This window comes from Pristiophorus japonicus, chromosome 2 (genome assembly GCF_044704955.1).
Source record: "Pristiophorus japonicus isolate sPriJap1 chromosome 2, sPriJap1.hap1, whole genome shotgun sequence".
Taxonomy (NCBI): domain Eukaryota; kingdom Metazoa; phylum Chordata; class Chondrichthyes; family Pristiophoridae; genus Pristiophorus; species Pristiophorus japonicus.
The window spans coordinates 79,763,360-79,789,918 of NC_091978.1; positions in this window are offsets into that span (position 1 = coordinate 79,763,360).

The window sequence follows — 26,559 nt, forward strand, 5'->3', positions numbered from 1 at the left end:
CGTTCTGCACCATGTATGTAGCCGCACATTAACCTGCCATATTCTCCTACGAAGCAAATATATTACAACATACTATATGGGTCTCACGTCGGCGGTAGGAGAACTGCCTGTCTGTCTGTCATTGGACTATCAAATCCCCAATTACTATTGCGTTCCGACACTTTGCTGTACCCTCCTTTGCAGTCCTTTGCCTCATGGTGCCAGGCTTGGGACTGCACTCCTTCGACTGCACCCTCACTGGTATACAATGCTGAATATAGGTTTGAAAGTGCCACAGTCCCAGAAGATTCCTGCACTGCCTACCTCTTCCTACCCTTCCAGGTGGCCACCCAATTGCTATTCTGAACTCTATCTGGATGTGAGGCATGGAATACAAGAGCAGGGGTTTTATGCATGAACTGTATAAAACACTGGTTAGGCCACAGCTGGAGTACTGCGTGCAGTTCTGGTTACAGGAAGGACGTGATTACACTGGAGAGGGTACAGAGGAGATTTACAAGGATGTTGCCGGGAGTGGAGAATCTCAGCTATGAGGACAAATTGGATAGGCTGGGTTTGTTTTCCTTGGAACAGAGGAGACTGAGGGGAGACCTCAATGAGGTGTATAAAATTATGAGGAGCCTAGATATAGTGGACAGACAGGGCCTATTTCCCTTAGCAGCGGGGTCAACAACTGGGGGTGTAAATTTAAATTAATTGGTAAAAGATTTAGAGGGGATTTGAGGGGAAATTTCTTCATGCAGAGGGTGATAGGGGTCTGGAACTCGCGGCCTGAAAGGGTGGTAGAGGCAGAAACCCCCAGCACGTTTAAAAAGTACTTGGATGTGCACCTGAAATGCTGTAACCTGCAGGGTTATGGACCTCGAACTGGAAATTGGGTTTAGGCTGGATAACCTCTTGTTGGCTGGCACGGACACGATGGGCTGACATGGCCTCCTTCCATGCTGTAAACTTCTATGAGTCTATGATTCGATGACACCCTTATGTGCTGCAGTGCATCCGGAGGGGTGGGGGGGGGGGAACTGGGAATGACTGGGGGCTGGGAGCAGCACAAGGGGGGGGCGGGGAGCAGGGATCGGGAACAATCAAGGGCCGGGAGCAGCATGGGGGAGAAGGAGTTTGGGAATGATCGCGTGGCTGGAGTCGCAGAGGTGGGGAATGTCGGCAAAGATTGGCAGCCGGAGTAACAGATCGAGGGCTGGAGGACAATTGTGGGGGGGGGTGAACAGTTCGATGTAGTATCAGAGAGCCAGGCGGAGCGGGACGGAGTGGGAGGGGGTGGTGGGGGGGATTGGAGGAGTAGGGTGGAAGGTCGGCAATGATCGGGGGCCGTAGCAACAGATCGGGGGCTGGAGGATCAGAGCATCATTGGTGGACCAAGTGGAGCACGGAGGGCCAGGAGGAGCACCAGCTGGAAAGTGGGATTAGGCTGGATTGCCTCTTATTGTGGAGGGGAGGCCTCATGGGGGGAATTGGAGGCCTCATGGAAGGGTCTCCGATCGTTGTGGCTGGGTTATGTAGGGACGCTGGATCTAGCAAGTAAGTGTAAAGGCACATTACTTTAGCTGCCGGGTTTAACAAGGCCTGAAAATGGCGACCACCTAAGCTAAATTCAAAATGGAGGTTACATCAGTGGCTTTCAGCTTCATTATAATAGTTAAATGGGTGACCCGCTGCCTGGGAGCGGGTTGGCTGCCCCCTCCCCCGCCATCGTCCTGTCTTTGTTAAAACCGGAAGTGGGTGGGTTAGAGGTGGGTGCTGGTCGGGTTACAGATTTTTAACACTTTAACTTCCCACACGACCCTAAACCACTCGTTTGTTTGAGTTAAAATTCCCCCAGAAAACACTCAGCGGATCAGGCAGCATCCGTGGCGAGAGAAACAGAGTTAACATTTCAGGTCGATGATCTTTCATCTGATCAGATACTTTGATATCTAAGCCTGATTGGCCTTATTTATTTCCCCGTAGCGGGTTCACTGCTTGAGGAAGGCAGGAGTAGGCCATCGGTACATTGCTCCAGAACGCTTTACGGAGAGGCTGGTTTTCGCCTATCCTTTTTCACACAGAACATGGACATGTTTGTAAATAAATCCCTTGTGGATTGTTTCTAGAGGCTAGAAATTACTGTTGCTCATATTAAGAACATAAGAACATAAGAATTAGGAACAGGAGTAGGCCATCTAGCCCCTCGAGCCTGCTCCGCAATTCAACAAGATCATGGCTGATCTGGCCGTGGACTCAGCTCCACTTACCCGCCCACTCCCCATAACCCTTAATTCCGTTATTAGTTAAAAATCTATCGATCTGTGACTTGAATACATTCAATGAGCTAGCCTCAACTGCTTCCTTGGGCAGAGAATTCCACAGATTCACAACCCTCTGGGAGAAGAAATTCCTTCTCAACTCAGTTTTAAATTGGCTCCCCCATATTTTGAGGCTGTGCCCCCTAGTTCTAGTCTCCCCGACCAGTGGAAACAACCTCTCTGCCTCTATCTTGTCTATCCCTTTCATTATTTTAAATGTTTCTATAAGATCACCCCTCATCCTTCTGAAATCCAACGAGTAAAGACCCAGTCTACTCAATCTATCATCATAAGGTAACCCCCTCATCTCCGGAATCAACCTAGTGAATCGTCTCTGTACCCCCTCCAAAGCCAGTATATCCTTCCTTAAGTAAGGCGACCAAAACTGCACGCAGTACTCCAGGTGCGGCCTCACCAATACCCTATACAGTTGCAGAAGGACCTCCCTGCTTTTGTACTCCATCCCTCTCGCAATGAAGGCCAACATTCCATTCGCCTTCCTGATTACCTGCTGCACCTGCAAACTAACTTTTTGGGATTCATGCACAAGGACCTCCAGGTCCCTCTGCACCGCAGCATGTTGTAATTTCTCCCCATTCAAATAGTATTCCCATTTTTTTGTTTTTTTTCCCAAGGTGGATGACCTCACATTTTGCGACATTGTATTCCATCTGCCACACCTTAGCCCATTCGCTTAACCTATCCAAATCTCTTTGCAGCCTCTCTGTGTCCTCTACACAACACGCTTTCCCACTAATCTTTATGTCATCTGCAAATTTTGTTACACTACACTCTGTCCCCTCTTCTAGGTCATCTATATATATTGTAAACAGTTGTGGTCCCAGCACGATCCCTGTGGCACACCACTAACCACCGATTTCCAACCCGAAAAGGACCCATTTATCCCGACTCTCTGCTTTCTGTTAGCCAGCCAATTCTCTATCCATGCTAATACATTTCCACTGACCCCGCGTACCTTTATCTTCTACAGTAACCTTTTGTGTGGCACCTTATCGAATGCCTTTTGAAAATCTAAATACACCACAGCCATTGATACACCTCTATCCACCATGCTCGTTATATCCTCAAAGAATTCCAGTAAATTAGTTAAACATGATTTCCCCTTCATGAATCCATGCTGCGTCTGCTAGATTGCACTATTCCTATCTAGATGTCCCGCTATTTCTTCCTTAATGATAGTTTCAAGCATTTTCCCCACTACAGATGTTAAACTAACCGGCCTATAGTTACCGGCCTTTTGTCTGCCCCCTTTTTTAAACAGAGGCGTTACATTAGCTGCTTTCCAATCCGCTGGTACCTCCCCAGAGTCCAGAGAATTTTGGTAGATTATAACGAATGCATCTGCTATAACTTCCGCCATCTCTTTTAATACCCTGGGATGCATTTCATCAGGACCAGGGGACTTGTCTACCTTGAGTCCCATTCGCCTGTCCAGAACTACCCCCCTAGTGATAGTGATTGTCTCAAGGTCCTCCCATCCCACATTCCTGTGACCAGCAATTTCTGGCATGGTTTCTGTGTCTTCCACTGTGAAGACCGAAGCAAAATAATTGTTTAAGGTCTCAGCCATTTCCACATTTCCCATTACTAAATCCCCCTTCTCATCTTCTAAAGGACCAACATTTACTTTATTCACTCTCTTCCGTTTTATATATCGGTTAAAACTTTTACTATCTGTTTTTATGTTTTGCACAAGTTTACTTTTGTAATCTATCTTTCCTTTCTTTATTGCTTTCTTAGTCATTCTTTGCTGTCGTTTAAATTTTTCCCAATCTTCTAGTTTCCCACTAACCTTGGCCACCTTATACGCATTGGTTTTTAATTTGATACTCTCCTTAATTTCCCTGGTTATCCACGGCTGGTTATCCCTTCTCTTACCGCCCTTCTTTTTCTTCCGAATATATTTTTGTTGAGCACTATGAAAGAGGTCCTTAAAGGCCCTCCACTGTTCCTCAATTGTGCCACCGTTTAGTCTGTGTTTCCAGTCTACTTTAGCCAACTCTGCCCTCATCCCACTGTAGTCCCCTTTGTTTAAGCATAGTATGCTCGTTTGAGACACTACTTCCTCACCCTCAATCTGTATTACAAATTCAACCATACTGTGATCACTCATTCCGAGAGGATCTTTTACTAGGAGATCGTTTATTATTCCTGTCTCATTACATAGGACCAGATCTAAGATAGCTTGCTCCCTTGTACGTTCTGTCACATACTGTTCTAAGAAATAATCCCGTATGCATTCTATAAATTCCTCCTCCAGGCTAGCCCGTTCGATTTGAGTTGCCAATCGATATGTAGGTTAAAATCCCCCATGATTACTGTCGTTCCTTTTTCACATGCCTCCATTATTTCCTTGATTATTGCCCGCCCCACCGTGAAGTTATTATTTGGGGGTCTATAAACTACGCCCACCAGTGACCTTTTTCCCCTTACTATCTCTAATCTCCACCCACAATAATTCAACATTTTGTTCATTAGAGCCAATATCGTCTCTCACAACTGCCCTGATATCATCCTTTATTAACAGAGCTACCCACCTCCTTTCCCTTCTTGTCTATCTTTCCGAATCGTCAGATACCCCTGTATGTTTAATTCCCAGTCTTGGCCACCCTGCAACCACGTTTCTGTAATGGCCACCAAATCATACCATTTTGTAATGATTTGTGCCGTCAACTCATTTACTTTATTTCGAATGCTGCATGCGTTTAGGTAGAGTGTTTTAATCCTAGTTTTTAAACCATGATTTTTAGTTTTGACCCCTCCTGCAGCCCCTTTACATTCAGTGGCCCTTTTTGTTTTTTGCCTTCGGTTTCTCTGCCCTCCACTTTTACTCATCTCCTTTCTGCCTTTTGCTTTTGTCTCTTTTTTGTTTCCCTCTGTCTCCCTGCATTGGTTCCCATCCCCCTGCCACATTACTTTAACTCCTCCCCAACAACACTAGCAAACACTCCCCCTAAGACATTGGTTCCGGTCCTGCCTAGGTGCAGACCGTCGGTTTGTACCGGTCCCAGATGAATGTTAACGCATTTATATGATATTCTTCTGTTTGTTATTTAAATGGGGGTATTAAGCTTATTTTAAATGAATTGGAGCCTCATTAAAATCATGTGCCGAGGAATGCCATATAAACACATTCAGCATTCATCCCCTAATATTGGCAATGGTAATTTTTTATGAAACATTTGATGTTTTTTATGTGATCTGCCCCATATCCTTGCTCCTGTAAATCTTCTAATCGGAACCAAATTTAATCAGTAGTTTTAACCTGTATGAAGTAGGTTTAGCATTTGATAGTTTCCAAATTGACAAGAGACAGAGCGAGAATTTAAATGCACATTGTTACTGCTAAGTAATGCAATTGTTAGCCCTGGGCTGTGCAACTTAAGATATAAAATACTGGATCAGGAAGTGAGCAGCTGAATTGTGGGGAGTATGATACAAACACCGAGAAAGAAATGAGCCCCAAAATTCCTTGGTAGTTCTGCCCACTGTAATTCCAATGGTAAATCATTTCCACCAGGTGGCTGGCATTGCTGGTAGATTCCTGGGTGCTTTGTAAGGGGTAGAATCTCTGTCCGTCCCTTCCAAGGCAAATGATGGCCTGTGAGTGGGAGTTCCCGCTGCTTAGACTGAAGATTGCCACAAAATATCAGTGAATGGTGCTCGGCTGAGTGTGTGGATGTGGCCACCCCTTGCATCCCTTTCCTGCCCGATGGTATCCAAGAAAGGCCTGGACCCCTGAAGAATTTTTAAATACATTTTTGTAGATCGGTCCCTTGCTCTAGGGATCAAGGGGACTATGCCTGGGGTTGGGGGTCTATGTGACACTCTCCATGGATTGGCTGGCACTGGAAATGTTGGCCAACATGGGCAGGTAGGCGCCGGAGATGCACCAAACCTGATGCTTGCACCCAACTGTCCCATGGTAATTATGTGTCCTCCCGCTGATCCCACAAACTCCAGTGGGGTCAGCACTGGAGGGAACCGGGGGTCTTGAACCCATCGCAAGTGCGCCCCACAAATTTTCTTCCCTACAGTGTGTAAAAAACTCAAACCATAAATTATGGTAATGATGCTGTGTTCATTTGACATCTGAAATGTGTTACTGTAAAATGAGAGATGTATCTAGGATTTTAAAAATATTTTGTACTACACTGCATCAAATTATGAAATGCTGCATTATGATGAAGGACTTAACTGTAGTGCGAAAAGGCTCCATCAGTGTAGATCCACCCGAATTTTTTGCTGATAATTCAGAAATTGCTAGAGCCACTTAAAAACATTGCAACTCAGTTCTCATCTCCCCATTATGCCTGACTCACCATTCAAGTCTTTATTGTTACAGTTCTGCTGACGTGGACTTGTCTGTCAATTCCTCAATCATGGTTTCCTTTCGACTTTCTCATTTCTCAAACAAACTGTGTTTCTCCAGGCTGCTAACTCTGCTGTCTCCTGAATTTCTACACAGCCAGTGGATAAACCATTTCAGATTTATGGGGAGGTTTAAATTCTAGATGGGAAACTAACGGGACACATGGAGAGCCTACAGTGGGGAGACATGGTCCATTTTAACCAGGTCTCATTAACATCCCACCGGCTAGCTGCCCACTGGAAGTGGGTGTCCAGAAGCAGCTCTCTGGCTTTGGTCCTATGAAGATTGGGTGGCCCGGAATGCCACCGGGCTGGCAGTCAGGTAAGTCAGGACTAGGGTGGGGAGAAAGCCTGGGGCGACGGTAGCCCAAATGTGGGGCACGTAGGAGCACAGCTCTTCTTCTAGGCTCCACAAAGATAAAGTTTACACGTACTGTTTACACTTCTGCTGGGTAATTGCCAGGTTTTACTGAGCAGGGATTCTACTGAGTATCTGCCTGGTGTTACTGAGAGGGGCTTCCAATGGGTATCTGCCTGGTGTTACTGAGAGAGGCTTCCAATGGGTGTCTGCCTGGTGTTACTGAGAGGGGCTTCCAATGGGTATCTGCCTGGTGTTACTGAGAGGGACTTCCAATGGGTATCTGCCTGGTGTTACTGAGAGGGGCTTCCAATGGGTATCTGCCTGGTGTTACTGAGAGGGGCTTCCAATAGGTATCTGCCTGGTGTTACTGAGAGGGGCTTCCAATGGGTATCTGCCTGGTTTTACTGAGTTGGGCCTTCACTGTGTAACTGCCTGGTTTTACTGAGTTTGGTTTCCAATGGGTGACTGCCAGGCTTCTTGCTCAGTGGACACTTAAAGTAGCATTGGGATCCTATCTAAGCGATAAAATATGCATAGAAAGGTCCTGCTAGAGTCAGATGGTACCTCAGCCACCCAAGAAAACATCAGCGATAAAATAGTCATGGGATGGAAATCGAGTTCAGATTTGAACTCTCGTTCCATCCTGCTTCTGTCCGGCAGAGGGATTTAAAATTCTCCCTTTAGGTTCTTCTCATTTTAGGTTCTTCTGCTATTTATCTGTGTATCGGATCTTCTTTCCTCTGGTCTGCACCTCAGGCAGTATTACTTGTCCCTGACTTGTACGTCCCTGTTCAACTGGGTTTAGACTCTTTTTTTTTTGTTTCAATATTTTCTATTCAGTTGCTTATGATCTAGATTTTGCTTTTCTTCTCTACTATTTTCTGCTCTTGGAGTTTTTTCCCTTTACGTTGGGAAGAGAAGAAATGATTGAAGTTTTGGTGATGCCACTGTTTGTGTTGCAATGACTCTTGCAGTGCTGCAAAGCAGGATAGAGTTGCTTCTCTATCATTCACGGACTCACAGTATTTCCGGTCTGTTACCTATAATAACTCTTGTAAACTACTTAGAAAAATTACTATGGCAGAGAATAATTCTAAGGCACAGAGTAGCAAATATTTTATATTTAATTGATAAAGTAGATACTGGCATAGAGATCAATCTTCTCTTAGGCTATTTCACACGGTGCCTGAAAAAATATTCTCTCAAATACCTAATTTCCACATAGATTGGTTATGTAAATAAACTAACTTCACAGTGTTCATTGCCCTTAAGTATACTTTTATCTTTCACCTCATAAAGTGACATTTATAAACCACTTAAAATAAATTTGCAACCCAATGGTAAACTTTAAAATGTTGACAGTTAATACTGGATCTCTCATTAAAACTCAGCTGTTGGGGGTGAATGTGTGGTACTGCCTCGTACAGATAAGGAAGGTTTCAGCTTCGATCCATAGTCTGGGCTGACTTAGATGATCTCAGCTGGGGCAATCACTGGGGTGCTACAATTGGCCTCAAAACCTGATCATTATCCAGCTGGAAAATGAATGTCTACGGGTGTCAGGTGCACAGTGATCATTAAAACTTCAAAAAATTTGTCTTCTTCTCACAGTACCTTAACCACGGGGTTCTGTACAGTTATTTTAACACCATCTTTACTGATGGAGGGTGAACAAGAGTGGAAGTAAGAGGATTATAGGGAGACAAGCTTCATCAGATTATACAGGAGGAGACTGAGACTACTCAGTGTTATCCTGCAGCTCGGGTCTACAGATCCCATCGGTGCATCTGAAATGGCTCTGAAGAAGTGTGATTAAGGAAGTTATACTTCAATAATTAAGCTTTGGAGGAACATTATCTGCTTCAGCCATGTCTCTAAACTATCTCCCTCATTAGAGCTGTACTTTCGGTCCCAGTGAAGATCATCATAGGCCTGGCATTTAATCTTTTCAGCCAACAACTGGGGACTTCACCAATACATGCTAATTTGCAGCTCATTTCTGCAGACATCAGGCCACTGACATACTCTTTAACAAGGCAGTTCATGGGCCCAAAGTTCAGTACTGCTGGAAAGCTGGTGCTCCCCCTACCTCTTTGGGACCATTAGTGCCAATTTTTTTTCATAGCTGGGCCATCCCATATTCAGCTCCAAAAGTGAAAAAATGGGTTCCAGTGCTAAGGAACCCTTCCAAAGTGGATTTTTCAATGGTGTGGCTGTCTTAATTTGAGCATTATCACCACTGAGAAATTCAGTGTTCAGGTAAGGGTTTCTAACAAACCAGCTGCTCCCTGGCCTTTTTAAAGGTCAGAGTTTGCAGCAAGGCCCTGAGGTGGGAAGGAGTTTGGAAAGATGGCTGGTAGGATGGCTGGTGTAAGAGGTGCAAGGAATGCAAGGAGAGCCAACGGGTTCACTGATATGGAGCTGGAAACACTGATGGACGGTGTGGAGGACAAAAGAAGAAAACTGTTTCCTGACGTGGGGAGACCTGGCAGACCGCCAGTACATAATGCATGGAGGGAGATTGCAGGGGAGGTGTCAGGCATCTCCATATATGTGAGGACGCACTCTCCCAAGAGGATGCTGACCAGTCTGCACCCGGCCCTTCCAGTGTGGCGCTGGGTCGATGCCTCCTTGCTCTGGGGCGACGGGGATCCTCCTCTCCTCCTCCTATACCTCATCCTCCTCCTCCTTCTCCTTCTCTTCCTCCTCAGGTGGTACTGCTGGCTTGACCTCCAGCGGCTGTCCCCTCATAATGGCCAGGTTGTGCAGCATGTAGCAAAACATGTTGATTATGGCGACCTGTTGAGGAGAGTATTGCAAGGTGCCACCTGAGCGGTCCAGGTACCGGAACCTCTGCTTAAGGATGCCTATGCACTGCTCGATGATGCACCTGGTGGCACAATGAGCGTCATTGTATGGATGCTCTGGTACTGTCCTGGGGTTCCTCAGTGGAGTGAGCAGCCAAGTGGACAGGAGACATCGCTTGAACCCAAGCAGCCAGAAGATGGCGGGCATACTGGTTTGGTGCAGAATGAACGATTCATGGCTGCTGCCTCCTTGCCCGCAGCCTCTCTGCACAGTGCTGATGGTGACACTTTCTCCTGTGTGCCACTCTGCCGCTGACCAGGTGTACCCGGTGTCACCCTCCCAACATTCCTCCCATCCTCAGGGTGAACCCTGCCAAGCAGGTCTCTGCAGCCCACAGAACTCCACTAAAGTTTCAGACCTGAAAGTTGTACAGAAGTCTGTGAAAACCTCAGAGCAGCACTCAGCAGGTTTAATGGAGCCAAAACAATTAATAAAACTATTTCAAAAGCAAAATACTGCAGATGCTGGAATCTGAAATAAAAACACGAATAAGTAATAAAACTATTTCCCTAACAAATGGACCTGATCGCAGCAAATCTCCAGCGGTGTCACGTTTGTGCACTGACTGGAAAACCTCACGGGGGCACTGCCGAGAAAAATCCTACCTTTTGGGTGCTCAATATCGCTGGCCTGGCCGTTTTTCAGTGGCCCGCCGCTGCTGAGGTCACCACTGCAAACCTTCCTTTACCATGGCTTCACCCCGCCGTTTACGGCAGTAGTGCACACCGCTCAAACGCTTCCCCCGAGCTGAATATGGCCCGGGGACGGAAAAACATCCGACCGATCGATTTTTTCAAACAGACGCCCAAATCCCACGGTAGCCGTCCCTTCGGGGTCAGTGAATTTCGGCCCCCATATCTATTGGCATGTTATCACAGCAATCAGAGAGCCATGTTTCCACATTGTTTCTGTTTTTTACAGGTGCAAGTGGCAATAAGCAGCACCCATGTTGTAAAAAGGACCCCATCTCTTCATCCCCCGAATAGTCTAAGTCAAAAGAGGTGCTACCCCATAAGTTCTGTGACTAACAACACAAAGGGCGCAAAATTCGATTGGGTATCGCCTCACGTTAGTGTAAAGTCCTTACTCTACAGCATGAAACCACATGAGGCACATTCCAGGGACAAGGCCACTCTGTGGCTTCAGCTCTTTATTACAGGATTCCAGAAGTAATGACCCTGCGTGGGATCTCCCTTTATATACCTGTGAGATCAGGTAAGGAGTGTCTCCCATAAGTTCACCCGCTGTGGTCAAGATGTGCATCTAAGTTGAGTGTATATAGTAATACAGTGGTGTTACATTGCAGTTACAAACATGACATCATCTTCCCCCCCCCCCACAAAATCTTACTTGGATCATAGGTTCAGTCTTTCAGGTGGTCTACGCTCCCTCATGGAGCGCCGCAGTTGGGGCTCTGGTTGTTGGTCGCTGATGTGAGTGTCTGTCGCCTGTGGTGATTCTGGTCTGTCCGGGCTGACCTCAGGGACTGTGCATTCTTCCAATTGCTCTTGTTGCACGTTCGTTGGCGGTAGTGTGAGCTCCATCTCATGGTTTTCTTCAGGTTCCTCCAGTGTCCATGCTGAACCTTTTTTTTACTTGGTCCAGATGCTTACGGCATATCTGGCTATTGTTGAGTTTTACCACGATGATCCTATTCCCCTCTTTGCCAATTACGGTACCCTCAAGCCATGGCGTGATTGAGGATCATTTATTTCTATACAGCTCCCCCTTGAATTACGGTCATGGTGCTTGTTTTGTGACTTGCGCTTGCCCTCAACTATGTCGGTCAGGACTGGGTGAATGAGGGACAACCAAGTTTTGAGTGTCCATTTCATTAGTAGCTCTGCAGGTGGGACCCCCATGAGTGAGTGCGGGCGGGATCTATAGGCTAGCAGGAGGCGCGATAGGCGGCATTGTAGGGAGGGCCCTGAATCCTGAGCATACCTTGCTTAAAGATTTTGACTGCCCATTCCGCCTGGCCATTGGAGGCCGGCTTGAACGGTGCAGTCCTGATGTGGTTGATGCCATTGCCCGACATAAACTCCCGGAATTCGTAGCTCATGAAAAACGGGCCATTGTCACTAACCAGGATGTCCGGCAAGCCATGGGTTGTAAAGATCGCACGTAGGCTATCCACGGTGGTGGATAACATGCATGAATTCAGGTTGATGCACTCGATCCATTTTGAGTATGCATCTACTACAATGAGGAAAATCTTCCCCATGAACGGGCCCGCGTAGTCAACGTGAATGCGTGACCATGGCTTGGTGGGTTAGGGCCACAGGCTGAGCGGGGCCTCCCTGGGGGCATTACCCAGCTGGGCACAGGTCATGCACCTACGAACACAGTGTTCCAGGTCTGAATCAATTCCAAGCCACCAAACATGTGACCGGACAATGGCCTTCATCAGCATAATGCCTGGGTGCTCGCTGTGGAGTTCCCTGATGAATGCCTCCCTGCCCTTCTGGGGCATGACTACCCGGCTGCACCATAGTAAGCAGTCAGCTTGGATGGAGAGCTAATCCAGCCGCCTGTGGAACGGTCTGACCTCCTCAGGGCATGCTCCGTGTGCGGGCGCCCAATCCCCAGTCAGGACACATTTTTTAATCAAGGAGAGGAGGGGATCTCTGTTTGTCCAGATTTTGACCTGGCGGACTGTGATGGGGGAGCCTGCACTGTCAAAGGCATCAACAGCCGTGACCATCTCAGCGCTTTGCTCAGCTGCCCCCTCGGTGGTGGCCAGTGGGAGCCTGCTGAGTGCGTCAGCGCAGTTTTCAGTGCCGGGCCAGTGCCGGATGAAGTAGTCATAAGCAGCTAGCGTGAGGATCCACCACTGTATGCGAGCTGATGCGTTGGCATTGACAGCCTTGCTGTCTGACAACAGGGATGTGACTAGCTTGTGGTCCGTCTCTAATTCAAACTTCCTACCGAAGAGGTACTGATGCTTTTTTTTTACACCATAGACACATGCAAGCGCTTCCTTCTCGCCCATGCAATATCCCCGTTCCGCTTGAGAGAGCAACCTGGAGGCATAAGTCACAGGTTGTAGCTGACCCTCAGCATTACCCTGCTGCAACCTGCACCCAACCCCATAGGACGATGCATCACATATCAGAACTAAACGTTTACAGGGGTCTTACAGGGTCAACAATTTGTTTGAACAAAGTAGGTTTCGCGCCCGATCAAAAGCCCGTTCCTGACAGTCCCCCCAAAACCAATTGCAACCCTTACGCAGGAGCACGTGTAGCGGCTCCAACAACGTGCTCAACTTCGGCAGAAAGTTCCCGAAATAGTTCAACAGTCCCAGGAATGAACGCAGCTCCGATGTGTTGCAGGGCCTGGGTGCTCGTTGAATTGCCTCTGTTTTGGATTCGGTGGGCCGAATCCCATCTGCAGCAACCCTCCTGCCCAGAAACTCAACCTCAGGAGCTAAAAACACACATTTAGACTTCAAGTCGCAGGCCTACCCGGTCCAGTCGGCGTAGCACCTCCTCCAGGTTGTGGAGGTGTTCCTCGGTATCTCAACCCGTGATGAGGATGTCGTCCTGGAATACGATCGTTACAGGAATGGATTTAAGCAGGCTTTCCATGTTACGTTGAAAAATCGCGGCCGCTGATCGAATGCCAAACGGGCACCTTTATACGCAAACAGTCCCTTGTGCATGGTGATGGTTGTCAGTAGTTTGGATTTGTCGGCCAGTTCCTGGGTCATATAGGCTGAAGTGAGGTCCAACTTGGTGAACAGCTTGCCACCTGCCAGCATGGCGAAGAGGTCCTCCGCTCTTGGGAGCGGGTATTGGTCTTGTAAGGATATCCGATTGATGGTGGCCTTGTAGTTGCCACAGATCCTGACAGAGCCATCTGCTTTTAGAACAGGAACGATGGGGCTTGCCCAGTCGCTGAATTCAACAGGCGAGATGATGCCCTCTCGCAACAGCTGGTCCAATTCGCTCTCGATCTTTTCCCGCATCACATACAGCACCGCTCTGGCTTTGTAGTGCACTGGCCTGGCGTCCAGGGTGATATGTATCACTACTTTAGTGCCTTTGAAAGTCCCGATGCCCGGTTGAAATAATGACTCGAATTATTATCGGACTTGTGAGCACGAACTTCGCTCCACCGAGGACATTGCGTGAACATCCCCCCATTTCCAGTTCATCTCGGCTAACTAGCTCCTCTCCAACAGTGCGAGACCATTGCCCGGGACAATCCAGAGTAGCAGTCGGTTCACTACCCCATTGTGTGTGACAGCCATCATTGCACTGCCTAGCATCGGAATGATTTCCTTGGTGTAAGTCCGTAATAGTGTCTCAATACGTTCTAATTTGGGTCTACTGGCTTTGAGTGGCCATAGCTTCTCGAATTGCTGAACGCGCATGAGTGACTGGCTGGCCCCAGTGTCCAGCTCCATGCGTACTGGGATTCTGTTCAACAAAACCCTCATCATCATCGGTGGCGTTTTGGTGTATGAACTGTGAATATTCACCGCATGGACCTGCTGAACCTCGGCGTCCATCGATTTGCCCCAAAAGTCATCCTGCCTCACAGAACCCTCTTCTGGTCCATCTGTCTCATCTATCAGTCTGGTTGCAGGTTTTCTACACATTCGAGCTAAATGGCCACTGAGATTTCAGATTCTGCAGACAAAATGTTGGAATCTGCAAGATCTGGCTGAGTGTTTTCCCCCACACCTCCAGCATGAGTTAAAGTTTCCATTGTTGGGGACAAAGGAACTATGGCCAGGAATTCCGCGCTGACTGTTCCTTTGACTGCTCTTAAGTACCCTATTAGTGGGTGTCAATGTCCCCATCCCGGGCCACATTGTCCATGTGATGGCGTGAACGTCCGTTCAGCCTGCCATTGTCTCTGTTGAGATCCTGCTCTGGGATCTATTGCTGCCTGGGGAGTGTCGGACTGCCCCTGCCTGCCTGCGGGGCTCTGAGTAGCATTTATAATGTTGACTCCCTGATCCATCGCTGAGTTAGAGGCAGAATTTCGCGCGTAAATCATTTTTCACTCTTCCTCCCCCACCATGAAAGTTTGAGCTAACAACGCTGCCACTTCCAAGGTCAAGTCCTTGGTCTCAATTAACTTGCAAAAAATTCCCGTATGACCGATACCCTCGATGAAGAAGTCCCTTAGCATCTCTCCCCTGCAGGTGTCTGTGAACTTACAGAGGCTGGCCAAACGCCGGAGGTCCGCTACAAAGTCCGGTATGCTCTGTCCTTCATGAGTCCGGTGGGTATAGAATCTGTGTCGAGCCACGTGTATGCTGCTCACCGGATTGAGGTGCTCCCCGATTAATTTGCTGAGCTCTTCAAAGGTTTTGTCCGACGGCTTTTCGGGTGCCAGTAAGTCTTTCATGTGCGCATAAGTCTTTGGCCCGCAGCTGGTCAGGAGATGAGCCCGTCGCTTGTCGGCCGCTGCATCCCCCAGCCAGTCTTTAGTTACGAAGCTTTGCTGAAGCCTCTCTATAAAATCGTCCCAGTCTTCCCCAACATAGTACCGTTCCTCTGTGCTACCGGTAGCCATTCTTGTGGGTCGTGAATTCCTGTTTCTCGTCGCCAATGTAAAGTCTTTACCCTACAGCATGAGGCACATTCCAGGGACAAGGCCACTCTGTGACCTTAGCTCTTTATTACAGGACTCCAGAAGTGATGACCCTGTGTGGGACCTCCCTTTATATACCTGTGAGATCAGGTAAGGAGTGTCTCCCACAAGTTCATCCCCTGTGGTCAAGGCGTGCATCTAAGTTGAGTGTATACAGTAATACAGTGGTGTTACATTGTAGTTACAAACATGATATCTAGCATCCCGGAGTGGCGGGAAAACATCGCACATGGTTTAACCCCCGACTGCAGAGATTTTAGCGGCGCCCACGAAATTTGGTTCAATTTTATCAATGGCGCTAACAGTTATCACTTCGTCCTCTACTGCTCCGGTAGGGCCCTGGATGCAAACTTCGGTATGTGTGCTTCACTCACCAATCAGCCAGGATTACCACCTCAAAAGGGGCGATACCAAATTTCTAGCCCTTTTGTTTGTGTGAATGTTGAATTTAGTTTCTCAGAATGAAAGCCACAAAGCTTTTTACCATTTGTTTAGATGTGGAAGATAATTCAGCTTCGGGGATTATTTTTAATATTTTTTTTTGAAAGTCAGTAAGAGCTGAAAAATGCATTTTTTCACTTGATTTTAATTTTTATTGGTTTTGAATGCATTGGCCCTTTAATTAAAAGCCCTTTTAATTACCCATACTGCCCTGCAATCTCCACAGCCTCGCTCTGAGAGGCTGTAAGAAACACCAATGCTGACTGTGGACCGGAATTTCGGGTCGGTGTCTTCCATTAACGCCGTCAGAAGGGCATTGCACAGTGAGGTAGCACTGCGCTCCACATCGCCAACCTCCAGAGCCAATTTTTCAATGGTAGCAGCCATTTCTGGTATCCATTGACTCGAGTTGCGAGTGACCTGCAATTCTGTTGCCGCGCACAAATTTTTCCACCATCGTGCTTTTCAGTCCTCTTTCTGTAAAGGCAGGTTACCACCCAGGTGGTGAAGGCAGAAATCTACCACATCATGTTAATTTATAACAAAAACCTTTTACAACACATACCCATAAAATCTCAGTGTAATCTATATTCATAACACAAAATTGGCTCAAAAGCAAGCAGGTAATTACTTGGATTGATTTAATTGTTTTATATAAACCTTTTTTTAATGTTTAGGTAGCTTCAGGAGGGATAAGGATGAATCAATATCATCAATATGGAGTGCCGCAGGGCTCAGTGCTGGGACCCCAGCTCTTTACAATATATATCAATAATTTGGATGATGGAATTGAGTGTAATATCTCCAAGTTTGCAGATGACACTAAACTGGGTGGCAGTGTGAGCTGTGAGGAGGATGCTAAGAGGCTGCAGGGTGATTTGGACATCTTAGGCGAGTAGGCAAATACATGGCAGATGCAGTATAATGTGGATAAATGTGAGGTTATCCACTTTGGGGGCAAAAACACGAAGGCAGAATATTATCTGAATGGCGGCAGAAAAGAGGAGGTGCAACAAGACCTGGGTGTCATGATTCATCATTCATTGAAGGTTGGCATGCAGGTACAGCAGGCGGTGAAGAAGTCAAATGGTATGTTGGCCATCATAGCAAGGGGATTTAAGTATAGGGGCCGGGAAGTCTTATTGCAGTTGTACAGGGCCTTGGTGAGGCCCCACTTGGAATATTGTGTTAGTTTTGGTCTCCTAATCTGAGGAAGGACGTTCTTGCTATTGGGGGAGTGCAGCAAAGGTTCACCAGACTGATTCCTGGGATGGCAGGATTGACATATGAGGAGAGACTGGATCGACTGGGCCTGTATTCACTGGAGTTTAGAAGGATGAGAGGATATCTCATAGAAACATATAAAATTCTGACGGGACTGGACAGGTTAGATGCAGGAAGAATGTTCCCGATGTTGGGGAAGTCCAGAACCAGGGGACATAGTCTTAGGATAAGGGGTAAGCCATTAAGACTGAGATGAGGAGGAACTTCTTCACTCAGATGTTGTTAACCTATGGAATTCCCTACAGCAGCGAGTTGTTGATGCCAGTTCATTGGATATATTCAAGAGGGAGTTAGATATGGCCCTTGCGGCTAAAGGGATCAAGGGGTATGGAGAGAAAGCAGGAACGGGGTACTGAAGGAATGATCAGCCATGATCTTATTGAATGGTGGTGCAGGCTCGAAGGGCCAGATGGCCTACTCCTGCACCTATTTTCTATGTTTCTATGTTTCTAAAACAAAACCTTGGAACCAAACTGTGATAAAAAGATTTAACCTGTGTTTTTTCCCCTTTTAGTTACTTTTCAACTTAGTGTGCCTTTCAAAAACTATTTCTGTTTTAAAACCTTGAAAGCACATGAGGTTTGAAATTACTGTTAGTGATAATGGTAGGCAAACGGTTAACGTGTTTGTTTGATATTGCTCTTTCTCGCATTTTAACAAAGACATTAATCCATTTAAAATAAATACGTTAAGATTGCCATATAATATAAGACAGATGAATGTTAAACAAACACAAAAAGCATCCACCATCATTTATTGCCAATAGTCATTTCTAGCCCATATTGGTCATGTGACCAAAATTGTTTCTTTCCTTCTACTGGCATTTTAAAAAAAAATTACACAGTACACTCATTAAAAGAAAACTAAAGTAAACAAAAATGATTTCAGGAGTGCACGTGGATCTGAATGTTGTGCTCTCACATCAACCAGACTGTGTCGAATCTGGGCATTGTAGACAGTTGTATTTTTATTGAATATTAACAGGAGCGATGTTTGCCTTGCTGGGAGCTCAGTGCACAGGTTAAGTTTGGGATTCTTACATTTTACTGTACAATGATAAATACATGAAGAGAACATTTACAGGGCTGTGGGGAAAGAGAAGGGGAGTAGGATTAATTGGATAGCTCTACCAAAGAGCCAGTACAGACAGGATTCCAATGATATTAAAAAACTACTTACTTAATCTGCTGTCAAATCTACCTGAGCATTTGAGAAGAGAAAATGATTCTATGGAATGTTCTCAATGTAAAACATTAATCTGTCTCTTCAAATACTGGCCAAGCCACTTCAGAAGTTTCAGCTTTTGTTGGTTTAACTGCAAACAGTTGAGTTCTAGCTAACCTGCATTGTTTTTAGTCTGATCCTGTTTTAGAGATGTTTCTTACCAAGCAGAATCGGAAGGGAGGTGGTGAACTCTCCAGCAGCCTGGGAATCACAAAATTATCTAGAATATACAGCACAGAAACAGCCATTCGGCCCAACCAGTCCATGCTAGTGTTTATGCTCCACTCGATCCTCCTCCCACCGTTCCTCATCTAACGCGATTGATATAACCCTTTATTCCCTTCTCCCACATATGCTTATCTAGTCTCTCCTTAAATGCATCTATACTATTCATCTCAACCACTTCCTGGTAGCGAGTTCCACATTCTCACCACTCTCAGGGGAAAGAGGTTTTGCCTCTAGTTTTGCTCTCCATTAGCTACCCACTCGACCTCTTGCACTACAGCTTTTTCCAATAAATTATTAAATATGTGTAATAGTGCCTCTGCTATCTCTTACCTAGATTCTATTAAAATGCGTAGATGTAATCCATCCGGACCAGGGGTTTTGTCCTCTTAGCGTTTGATTAGTTTATTTAATTTTTCTCTTCTTTTTATTTTAAATGCAGTTATATAATTTCTAATCGCATCTTTTGATGTCATATCCACCTGACTTTGTCTCCATGGTAAATACTGAAACAAAATAATTATTTAATAATTCGTCCATTTCGCCATGGTTATCTGCCATTTTATCATTTCATCCCTTAGTGGCTCTATTCCCATCCTAACTTTCCTTTTTTAGTTATGTGCCTCCAGACTATTTTACTTTTTGTTTTATGTTCCTTGTTAATTTAATTTCATAGTGGACAGCGCTAGCGAGCACAGCACAAACTGTCAGCGCTGCCGCGAAGCCTTCACTGACAGCGCAATGCTTGGATGGGAGGTGCTTAGTGCCCCATTAGCGACCCTCTGGGGCACTAACGGGTGGCGGTAAGCCACCGAATTTTGGCTCCATAGTGTATTAAATAGAGGCATGGCAGGGCAGCTCAGTCCCACGGAGTACACATCCGGTTCCATGTGGGAACTCCAGGACACTTCCCGTGTCCTGGACAACCACATGTGCAGGAAGTGTCATCGACTGGAGGAGCTCGAGCTCCGGAATTTCAGAGCTTGAGCAGCAGCTGGCGTCACTGCAGTGCATCTGAGAGGCTGAGATCTTCATGGATAGCACATTTAAGGAGGTGGTCACCCCATAGCTTGGGTGACAAACTGATCCTCCTAGGTGACTTCAATGCCAGGGTTGGCAAAGACACAGCCATCTGAGGAGGCATGATTGGCAGAGAGGGGGTAGGGAAAGCCAACTCCAGCGGTACCGCACTCCAGACAAAATGTCTGGAACATGAACTTCACATCACCAACATCCTGTTCCGCCAGAGGGATAAATACAAGGCATCGTGGCAACACTCTCGCTCCAAACACTCGCACCTGCTTGACTATATTATTATCGAGCCATGGATCGCAAGGATGTGCGCATCACCCGTGCCATGACAGGAGCTGACGACTGCTGGACGGACCACTGCCTAATCCGATCCATCATCAACATTAACATTGCCCCAAAGCAGAGGGGAGAGCAGAAGCAGTGCCGCAAAAAAGTCAATGCCGAGGCACTTAAAAATCCAGCTAGGAGAGCCTTATACAGCCAGCGCCTCACAGCTAATCTAGCGTGCCTTGATGACCCTGAGATGCTGCATGCTCTCAGCGCTTGGTCTACCCTCCAAGCCTCCATAACCAGTACCTGTGAAGAAACACTTGGCCACTTAACCAGAAAACACCAGGACTGGTTTGATGAGAATGATCAGGAGATCCAAGAACTAATAGATCACAACCGCAAAGCATTTCTGAGCCTCAAGCAACAACCCAACTCAGGAGCAGCAAAGCAACATTACAGGCGGCTCAAGACTGAGGTCCAACAAAAAACCCGGGACCTAAAGAACAGGTGGTGGATGGAGAAAGCACAGGAGATACATCATCATCATCATAGGCAGTCCCTTGGAATCAAGGAGGACTTGCTTCCACTCCAAAAGTGAGTTCTTTGATGGCTGAACAGTTCGATACGAGAGCCACAGATCCTATTACAGGTGGGACAGACATTCATCGAAGGAAGGGGTCGGTGGGGCTAGTTTGCCGCGCGCTCCTTCCGCTGCCTGCACTTGGCCTCTTCATGCTCTTTGCGTTGAGACTCGAAGAGCTCAACGCCCTCCTGGATGGACTTTCTCCACTTCGGGCAGTCTGCGGCCAGGGTCTCCCAAGTGTCAGTGGTGATGTCGCACTTTACCAGCGAGGCTTTGAGGGTGTCCTTATAATGCTTCCGCTGTCCTCCTTTGGCTCGTTTACCATGAAGGAGCTCCGCATAAAGCATTTGCTTAGGGAGTCTCGTATCTGGCATGCGAACTATATGGCCTGCCCAGTGAAGCTGATCGAGTGTCGTCAGTGCTTCAATACTGGGGATGTTAGCCTGGTCGAGGACACTGATGTTGGTGCGCCTGTCCTCCCAGGGGATTTACAGGATCTTGCGGAGACATCATTGGTGATATATCTCCAGTGACTTGAGGTGCCTTCTATACATCATCCATGCCTCAGATCCATACAGGAGGGTGGGTATTACTACAGCCCTGTAGACCATGAGTTTGCTGGTAGATTTGAGGGTCTGGTCTTCAAACACTCTTTTGTTCAGATGGCAGAAGGCTGCGCTGGCGCACTGGAGGCGATGCTGAATCTCCGCATCAATGTCTGGCTTTGTTGATAAGAGACTCCAGAGATATGGAAAATGGTCCATGTTGTCCAGGACCGCGCCGTGGATCTTGATGATTGGAGGGCAATGCTGTGCGGCGGTGACAGGCTGGTGGAGGACCATTATCTTACGGATGTTAAGCATAAGGCCCATGCTTTTATATGCCTCAGTGAATACATTGACTATAACCTGGAGTTCAGCCTCTGAATGTGCACTGACGCAGGCATCGTCCACATACTGCAGCTCAGCGACAGGGGTTGGGGTGATCTTGGACCTGGCCTGGAGACGGCGTAGATTAAACAGCTTCCCACTGGTTTGGTAGTTTAGTTCCACTCCAGCGGGGAGCTTGTTGATTGTGAGGTGGAGCATGGTGGCGAGGAAGATTGAGAAGAGGGTTGGAGCGATAACGCAGCCCTGTTTGACCCCGGTCCGGACGTGGATTGAGTCTGTAATGGATCCGTTGGTAAGAATCACGGCCTGCATGTCATAGTGAAGCAGGCGAAGGATGTTGATAAACTTTTGGGGGCATCCAAAACGGAGGAGGACGCTCCATAGACCCTCACGGTTGACAGTGTCAAAGGCCTTTATAAGATCGAAAAAGGCTATATATAAGGGCTGGCGCTGCTCCCTGCATTTTTCCTGCAACTGGCGCGCTGCAAACTGGCCGACAGCCATGATGTGCAAGGATTCTTCATCACAATCAAGGCCACCTACGGTCCAAACTCCCAAGGCCCCACCCCACTGCTGGCCAAGAATGGGGAAACACTCATCAAGTTCACCGAGGCAGTCAGGGCCTGCTGGAAGTAGCGTTTCGAAGATTTCCTCAATCGAGACTCTGCCTTTGATTCGAGTGTTTGCGACTCCATCCTGCAGCATGCGACCTGTTATCACCTCAGTGAAACCCTAATGTCGCACGAGGTAGGCAAAGCCATAAGACAGCTCAAGACCAAAAAGGCTACGGGAGCTGAGGTGCTAAAGTATGGCAGAGGCGCTATTGGCGAGAATACATGACCTCATCTCTCTCATCTGGAGGGAGATCTCAGAGATGCAGTGATCATGACCAACTTTAAAAAATGGGACAAATTCGACTGTGGCAATTACAGGGGAATCTCCCTGTTATCAGCCACTGGGAAAGCTGTCGCTGGAGTCCTCCTCAACCGTCTTCTCCCTGTGGCCGAGGAGCTCCTTCCGGAGTCACAGTGCGGATTTCGTCCCCTACGGGGCACAACGGACATGATCTTCACCGCGCGACAGCTGCAGTAAAAATGCAGGGAGCAGCGCCAGCCCTTATACATGGCCTTTTTCAACCTTACAAAGGCCTTTAAAACTGGCAACTGCGAGGGTCTGCAGAGCGTCCTCCTCCATTTCGGATGCCCCCAAAAGTTCATCACCATCCTCCGCCTGCTCCACGATGACATGCAGGCCGTGATCCTTACCAACGGATCCATTAGAGACCCAATCCACGTCCGGACCGGGGTAAAACAGGGTTGCGTCATCGCTCCAACCCTCTTCTCAATCTTCCTTGCTGCCATGCTCCACCTCACAGCCAACAAGCTCCCCACTGGAGTGGAACTAAACTGCAGAACCAGTGGGAAGCTGTTTAACCTTCGCTGCCTCCAGGCCAGGTGCAAGATCCCCCCAACCTCTGTCGTTGAGCTACAGTATGTGGACGATGCCTGTGTCTGCACACATTCTGAGGCTGAACTCCAGGATATAGTCGACGTATTTACTGAGGCATATGAATGCATGGGCCTTACGCTAAACATCCGTAAGACAAAGGTCCTCCACCAGCCTGTCCTCACTGCACAGCTCTGCCCCCCAGTCATCAAGATCCACGGCACGGCCCTTGACAAATTGGAACATTTCCCATACCTCGGGAGCCTCTTATCAACAAAAGCGGACATTGATGAGGAGATTCAACACAGTTTCCAATGCGTCAGTGCAGCCTTCGGCTGCCTGAGGAAAAGAGTCTTCGAAGACCAGGCCCTCAAATCTTCCACCAAGCTATGGTCTACAGGGCTGTAGTAATAACTGCCCTCCTGTATAGCTCAGAGGCATGGACCATGTACAGTAGACACCTCAAGTCGTTGGAGATATACCACCAATGATGTCTCCGCAAGTTCCTACAAATCCCCTACAAATCCTCCGGGCTAACATCGCCAGCATTGAAGCATTGACCACACTCGATCAGCTCTGCTGCGCAGGCTACATAGTTCGCATGCCAGACACGAGACTCCCAAAGCAAGTGCTCTATGCGGAGCTCCTTCACGGCAAGCAAGCCAAAGGTGGCCAGCAGAAACGTTACAAGGACACCCTCAAAGCCTCCCTGATAAAGTGCGACATCCCCACTGACACCTGGGAGTTCCTGGCCAAAGACTGCCCTAAGTGGATAAAGTGCATCCGGGAGGGCGCTGAGTACTTCGAGTCTCAACGCCGAGAACATGCAGAAATCAAGCGCAGGCAGTGGAAAGAGCGTGCGGCAAACCAGTCCCACCCACCCCTTCCCTCAACGGCTATCTGTCCGACCTGTGACAGAGTCTGTGGCTCTCGTATTGGACTGTTCATCCACCAAAGAACTCACTTCAGGAGTGGAAGCAAGTTTTCCTCGATTCCGAGGGATTGCCTATGTGATGATAAGTGTATGCAATCAGAGAGGGAATGGCTGACCACCAGACAAAGGAGGTAGATAGTGCTGGATTCCCATAAGTGCTTTCCCATCAGTATTCTGTTCTGAGTACTGGTGAGGGCGATGGTTCCTCTGGGGAGTACAGCCAGAGCCAAGTCCATGGCACAAATGGTGTCTCAGCTGTACGGGAGGTGGAAGACAGGGAAAGCAACAGTGTTAGGGATTCAATAGTTGGGAGAGCAGAGAGACGATTCTGCGGCCACGTGACTCCGGGATGGAATGTTGCCTCCCTGGTGCCAGTGTTAAGGATGTCTCTGACTGGCTCCAGAACATTCTGAGGGGGGAGGGTGAACAGCCAGAGGTTGTGGTTCATATCGGCACCAATGACATAGGTAGCAAGAGGGATGAGGTGTTGCAGGCAGATTCCAGGGAGCTAGGAAAGAGATTAAAGAGCAGGATCTCAAAGGTAGTTAACTTTGGATTAATCCTGGTACCACGTGCTAGTGAGTATAGAAATAGAAAGATAGAGCAGATGAATGCATGGCTGGAGAGATGGTGCAGGAGGGAGGGCTTCAGATTCCTGGGGCATTGAGATCGGTTCTGGGGGAGGTGGGACCTGTACAGGCTGGAAGGGTTGCATCTCAACAGAGCCAGCACCAATATCCTCGCAGGGAGGTTTGCTTTTGCTGTTGGGGAGGGTTTAAACTAATTTGTCAGGGGAATGGGCTGCAGGATGTAACATTAGAAAGGGGAAATGTCGGGCTCATAGGATTGGGAGAGGCAGAGAGCACTAACGTAAGAAATACTGTAGTAAGATATGAGGTGGGCTCAAACTAAGAGAGAATACAGGATGGTCGAAGATGGGTTTACAGTGTATGGGCTCAATTTTCCCCGTTCATTTGCGCTGTTTTTTTGGCGTGCGTTTTTTTTTGGCGTATTTTATTTTTCAAAGTTTCTCCCTGTGATCTGCTCCAGCATAACTGACTTAACTACGATTTTGCCAGGCCAGTTTCTTTTTACGTCATGTCTGCGCCGGTTTTTTCAATTGTTCACAGTTTGCCCAACATTTTTTTCTCTTAGGTCGGCGTATCTGGCCACTACCGAAAAACCTTCTGGTTAAGAAAACCAGCGCACATTCACAAATCTGCGCTGAAAGATGCCATTGTTTTTAAATCGAAGATTTTGGAGGGAGTCAAGAACACTGTCAAAATCAATAATAAAGTTCAACTTTTTTTTTAACCTGTCAACGTAGAAGTGTAAATTTGTTGGATTTCAGAAGTTCTCTCATTTTTTTAATTACTCACACGCCACCACTGAACGTCTTGAAGCAGGGCTGGAGGGTCGTAGGTTTGGCTGGCAGAATCGGCCCAATGCCCAGACACAGTGGCTCGGGGCTCTGTTACAAAACAAGCCATGGGACGGGCGGGGCGGAGGAGTGTTATGTATGGAGAAAGAGTCAGACTGAGCAGTGTGAGCTCAAAGTAATGTCTGACCTTAGTCTTTTATTGCAGGTCTCCAGAGTGCCTCTCCAACCTGTGAGGCCTCCTTAAAGACCAGTGCTCCCAAGGGATTATGGGATCCCTTGGGACTCCAGGGGATGAGACCCCTGGTGGCTATACAGAGTAAATACAAGTTTACATAAATAGCAACACTCCCCGCCCAAAATCAATGTGAGTCGATCTGGAGCCCTTCTTGCCCTGGTTGATCATCTCGGTGTGAATGCTAGTATTGTTCAATCATTTATTGGACCCTCGCTGTGCTGCTGTGCAGCTAGCCTTGCTCGGCGGCTTGATGTGTTGGGTCCTGCTGGGCAGCTGTGGATGATGGGTTCTGCTTCGTTGTGTCGGTTGCCACTGGTGTGTGTGTTGGGGAATCAAAAAAAGTAGGGTCCAAGGTGGGTTGTTCAGGATAGTCCGTGAATCTGAGTTTGATTTGGTCCAAGTGTTTCCGGTGAATGAATCCATTTGAAAGTTTGACCCGAAACACCCTGCTCCCCTCTTTGGCCACGACAGTGCCGGGAAATCATTTGGGATCTTGTCCATAATTCAATACAAATACAGGATTACTGATTTCAATCTTGCCTGACACATTTGCGCTATCATGGTATGTACTTTGTTGAAACTACCTGCTCTCTACCTGTTCACGTAGATCAGGGTGAACCAATGAAAGCCTTGTCTTAAGTTCTCTTTTCATGAGCAGTTCAGCAGGTGGGATCCCACCACAAGCGAGTGGGGTCTTGTGCGGTAGCTAAGCAGGACTCGGGATACGCGAGTCTGCAGTGAGCCTTCAGTTACCCTCTTCAAGCCTTGTTTGATGGTTTGCACTGCTCTTTCTGCCTGACCATTGGACGCTGGTTTAAATGGGGCAGATGTGACATGTTTAATCCCGTTACGGGTCATAAATTCTTTGAACTCAGCACTGGTAAAACATGGCCCGTTTTCGCTCACCAGGACATCGGGTCGGCCGTGTGTGACAAACATGGCCCGCAGGCTTTCAGTAGTGGCAGTGGACATGCTAGCCGACATTATTTCACATTCAATCCACTTGGAGTACGCATCTACAACCACAAGGAACATTTTACGCAAGAACGGGCCTGCATAGTCAACGTGTACCCTGGACCA